Here is a 5,689-nt window from a genome sequence, read left to right as displayed (position 1 = left end):
GTAAAATGTGGGCTAGACAATGCTACTGTTAGGTGGATCTGTAATTGGTTGACTAACCAAACCCAAAAGATGTTCCTCTTCATCCTGCAAAGAAATGACCAGTGGGGTGCCACAGAGATCGGTACTGGGCCCAATGCTATTCAACATCTTTATCAGTGGGGCCATTCAGACTACCTTTTCTACCAAATTGTAACCCGAATTAAAAGTCGGAAGTTCCCATTGGCACTGGTTTAAACACATCAGAATTAGGGTCTTGCACACCTGATCCAGGGCAAATCCCCCTTAGCGGTTTTTCCAAAAGTGGGTTATTTCCGATGTCTTTTAGGAAAACCCGTTTCTTCCCTGCTGCCGGCAAATGTGAACTTGGCCCCAGTCATGATCGGGTCAAGTTCAGGGGAGAGATTTAGGTCAGAGGGAGGGCAGTGGGTGGAACATGCCTCCGCTTTCGCACCGGTCGCTTTTCAAGCGGCATTTTTTTAAAATTATTTTTGTATGTGTGTGTGACAGAATATGCGAATGCTTTTGCTACATGTTTCCCCTTTAAATTTGGCAAATTTATACAATATGTGAATGCTTTTGCTATATATGTGTATGTAAGGAGAGATGGCATTCTGGGGTGGCAATCGGAGGGAAAGCAAAGAAAGAGGACGCAGAGATGGCATTCTGAGATGAGGTATTATTATTATTATTATTATTATTATTATTATTGTGACAGATTATGTGCATGTTTTGGGCTGGAAGGGAAGGGAAGAGGATGGCATCCAGGGGAAGGCAAGGACTTCGGAGGTGGCATTGGGCTGGAAGAGGAAGGAAGGGAAGAGGATGGCATCCGGGGGGGGGGGGGAGGCAAGGGCTTCAGAGGTGGCATTGGGCTGGAGGGGATGGGAAGGGAAGAGGTTCCAAAGAGGAGGAAATGCTGGGCTGGAAGCAAAAGGGAGGCTAGAGGCTGGCATTCAGAGGGAAGGCTGTGGAAACCCATGACTTTGGGGGAGTCACACTCTCTCAGCCTCAGGGGAAAGGCAATGGCAAATCTCCTTGGAACCAATCTTGCCAAGAAAACCCCAGGATGGGGTCATTTTAGGGTTACTATAATCTGTAATGACCCAAATACACATGCACACCTGGAAGTTTTTAAATTTGACAAGTTGACAGAATATGCGAACACTGCCGCCAGGTTTTTTTTAAAAGGAGGGAGGAAATCACCCATTCCATTGGCCAATGGTTGTAGGATATGTCACCTTTGACGAAAGCGGATTGACAACAAAGGAGGCTCCATTTTAAACTGGTACCACAAATGTGAACTTCAGAGGGGGAAATTACCCTGACTGAGGTAAAACATAGTGGGCACTTGTTTCCAGAGAGATTCAAGGGAGGGGGGGGGGGGACCGAATCTGCCCAGTTCTATCCAGGGCAAATGGGCGAGTGGGAATGGGCCCCTTGATTGAGTCCATCCATCTGGGATGCGATCTTCCTCTTTTCCTATTGCCTTCTATTCTCCCAAGCATTACTGTCTTTTCTAGTGAGTCACATCTTCTCATGATACGTTCAAAGTACAACAGCCTCAGTTTAAGTAACCTTGACTTCTAGAGAGAGTACGGACTTGATTTGCGCTAGGACCCATTTTATTGGCCTTTTTAGCAGTCCACAGCAAACCAAACATTTCACAGATGAAAAGTGGAACCAGTGTGGTCAAGCAACATCACAGTGTGGTCAGGATGGCAAAGGTTATTGATACGAAAGAAGACACAAGGTATGAAAGGCTGTAGTAGTTTGCTTTTGCCTGAGCCTAAAGGGAAAAACAAGATTCCATTCCCTTCTCCCTCCTTTTGCTGCTGAGTTAACTGAGTGTCAACGGCTTTTTCACTTTGAATTCAGTTTGCAGTATCTGAATTAAGCTGCGGACAAAAGGGAGGAGAAAGAAGCTGGGACATTTTAAAAGCCACTGAAAAAGTGGGACAACAGATGATTAATCAGAACTGTCCCTGCCTATCTGGGATAGTTGGAGGGTATGCTAGAGCTCTCTGGCAGAGAATTCTAAATATCTCATGAAACTACAAATCCCTATGATACCAAGTTGGTACCAACGTGCTCTTATTGTGCAGAGCGGAAGGGATTTTTGTCTGACAGAAAAATGTTATTTGACAGAATGTCTGTTTTGTTTCATTTTTAAACAGGTCCTCTTGTGTCCTGTTGCTGTGTTCCTTCGAGCTGTTTCCAACTTATGACAACCCTAAGGTGAACATATCCGAGTGTTTTCTTGGCAAGATTTGTTCAGAGGGTGTTTGTTATTACCTTCCGCTGAGGTTGAGAGCATGTGACTTGCCTAAGGTCACTCACCTGAGATTCAAGCTCTCGTCTCTAGAGCTGTATCCAGTGCTCAAGCCACTACATAACGCTGGCTCTGCATGTTATGTCCTACACATTAATAACTTTCACACATCTAACGTAAATAGCAGCAGGCAAGAAATGTCCCGGTGTCCCACATAGAGAAAGAGTGGGAAAGCCATCTGAGAAACTAAGGTACGCCGAGCATTTAAATCTTCCATCACCTTGCAGCTTTGTAATTCTTTTTGCCAGGCACATCAATAAACGTTCCCAAGATGTCCGCCCTGTTGCATGGCAAAACATTTCTTCTTTTAATAACTGCATGAGCATGGCAGGCTCTTCCTCCTCACTCCATTACATCATCATTATCAAAGTGGAAAGGAAATTAATTTTGTTTTCCAAAGGCTTGGCAATGGGGTCGGCTCTGCACTTCGCCCGACATCTGCTGTTTTTCTACGTAGGTCATTCTCTGAAGCCTAGTTTTTCCTTCTGACTTTCTTCTCATAACAGTTTATCATGCGATGCCGTTTGCCAGGGAAATAAAATGTGCAGGGAGATTTCTCACCGGCCCTGTAAAAATGTGTAAAGCTAACTCTAAAGCTGATAGTCATCATCTATATTTCACTTTCAAAATAGTTTCACTGGTTTCCAAAAGAAAAAAAGAAAAAAAGGAGAAGGAGGCAGGGGAAGACTTCTCACCAAAGACTGTCAAGCAAAAATAACCTCTCTTGGTCTTTGCTTGAAATTTATTACCCGCTCTGCTGCATTTTGTTTTAACAGATGGGCCTTTATCAGCAGGTTCGTGGGCAGCCTACCAGTTTCCTTCAGGAATGGGGGAGTGCCTCTGTTTACTTGGGCTCTTATCTCTGCACTTAAAGCTCTGTTCAGACCACAACATTCTCGTGGTTTTATTTTCATTTATTGATACAAGTGATAAAGCACAGAGAATCTTCTGTTCTCCTAAATGCATCTAAGGCTACTTCTCAATAGCTTTCTTGGCGTGTCTATGGCCAACAGATAGAGGGGTGGCTGTCACATCTATTGCATCAGCCAGATAGGCCTTTGTTCAGCTCCAGCACACTCTGAGAATGCGATCTTGCATTTTGCCGTGGGGGATCTTGAAAGGAGAGCCACCCCAGCTGTCCAACCTGTTGATGTTTAGCAAATTATTTGTACAGGTCTCAGTTTTCCTTCTTACCAACATGTCATTGCAGGGGAGGAAAGAGCACAAAGCTCCCTTGTCGCAACAGCTCCAACAGTCCGTTTCTGGGCACAATTCAAAGTGCAGGTTTTGACCTATAAGGCCCTATACAGCTCAGGCCCAGGTTACAAACCTGCAGGTATGTTGAAATCTGCTGGGGAGACCCTCTTCTCTGTCCCACCACCTTCACAGGTACACAGGTACATCAACAGTGTGATGCGGCAGCTAAAAAGGCCAATGCAATTCTAAGCTGCATCAATAGAGGTTCAGTGTCTAGATTGAGGGAAGTATTAGTGCCGCTGTATTCTGCTTTGGTTAGGACCAAAGCAGAATACTGTGTCCAATTCTGGGCACCACAATTCAAAAAGGATGTTAAGAGGTTGGAGAGTATTGAGCAAAGGGTGACCAAAATGGTGAAGGGTTTGGAAACCATGCTTTATGAGGAGAGACTTAGGGAGCTGGGTATGTTTAGCCTGGAGAAGAAACAGTTAAGAGGTGATATGTCTGTTTAAATATTTGAAGGAATGTCATATTGAGGATGGAGCAAGCTTGTTTTCTGCTGCTCCAGAGAACAGGACCCAGAACAATGGATGCAAGCTCCAGGAAAAGAGATTCCACCTCAACATTAGGAAGAACTTCCTGACAGTAAGGGCTGTTCGACAGTGGAACATGTTCCCTCAGAATGTGGTGGAGTCTCCTTCTTTGGAGATCTTTAAACAGAGGCTGCATGGCCATCTGTCAGAGGTACTTTGATTGTGAGTTCCTGCATGGCAGAATGGGGTAGCACTGGATGGCGCTGGTGGAAACACAGGAGATTGGGCCTTCTCAGTAGTTGCTCCCAGGCTCTGGAACACCTTCCCAAGACAGCCTAGACTGGCACCCTCCTTGCTACCTTTCCACTGGCAGGTTAAGATTGTTTTATTTTTTCAAGCCTTTGAAGACTGGCGGCTCAAAGTGACTGGGCCTGGCAGAATTGTGTTGTACTATCTATTGGTTTTTTGTTTATTAGTTGTTTTTAATAACTATGTATTTAATCTTATTTTAATTTTGTGGATACTTTAATGATGTTTTTAACTTTTGTCTTTCATATATGCTTCAGCTATTTTTCTTTCAGCTGGTGTAAGCTGCTTGGAGTCTCAGACTGGGGAAAAGATGCGAAAGAAAGAAAGAAAATATTCAAAGTAATAAACTAAATTCCAATCACAATAAAAGAGAGCTTCAGCATATTGGTAGTTATCTGGTGGAGAAACTGGGTATGGTAGTTTTCCTGAATGAGTTTGCATTCCCCTGGAAGGAGTAGGTGTGTAGCTTGGAGGCACTCTCATGAGGCTGCCTTGAAGATGACCTGGAAGCTGCAGCTAGTGCTAAATGCAGCAGTTAGACTGCTGACTGGAACGCTACATAGAGACCACATTACACTACAGTCGCCCCTCCATTTTCACGGTCTTGAGATCCGCAGTTTTGATTATTCACGGAAGGGCAACCTCCATTAAAGATAATGGTGCATGTGCCTGTGGCGTACACACATGGCCACACGCAGGAGCACGCATCCATTCAAGCCTATGGGGATTGAATATATGCGAATTTCTGAATTCACGGGGGGGGGGGGGGGTCCAGAACGGATCCCCAGAAAATTTGAAGAGAGGACTGTAGTTTTAAAAGAATTGCACTGGCTATCAATATGCTTCCATTATGAATACAAGGACAGCCAGCATGGTGTGGTGGTTGAGTGTTAGATTAGGACCCTAGAGCCCATGGTTTGTCTGGTGGTTGAGTGTTAGACTAGGACTCTAGATCCCATGGTTTGAATCCCTGCCCAGCCATGAAATTGATTTGGTGACCTTGGGCAAGTCACACACTCTCAGCCTCAGAGGAAGGCAATGATTTATCCTTGCCATGAAAACCCCATGAAAGGTTTGCCTTACTGTAAGTTGTAAATGATGTGAAGGCACAATGACATTCAAAGACCTAAACAGCCTGAGACATTAATACTGACAGAAGCATGTCACACTATATACACCTATCCAAGATTTGAGGTCTGCTGGAGGGGCCCTCCACTGTGTCCCATCAGTCAGGGCAATGCATTGTGAGAGGATGTGGGAGAGAGACTTCTCTACTGTGGCACAAGTTACAGATTTTTGATGGAGGTGCAGCCTATTAAGG

This window comes from Sceloporus occidentalis, unplaced genomic scaffold (assembly GCF_023333645.1).
Source record: "Sceloporus occidentalis isolate IW3139 unplaced genomic scaffold, rSceOcc1.0.p SCAF_4, whole genome shotgun sequence".
Taxonomy (NCBI): Eukaryota; Metazoa; Chordata; class Lepidosauria; order Squamata; family Phrynosomatidae; genus Sceloporus; species Sceloporus occidentalis.
The sequence above is the reverse complement of the archived record's forward strand: the minus strand, read 5'-3'. Positions refer to the sequence as shown.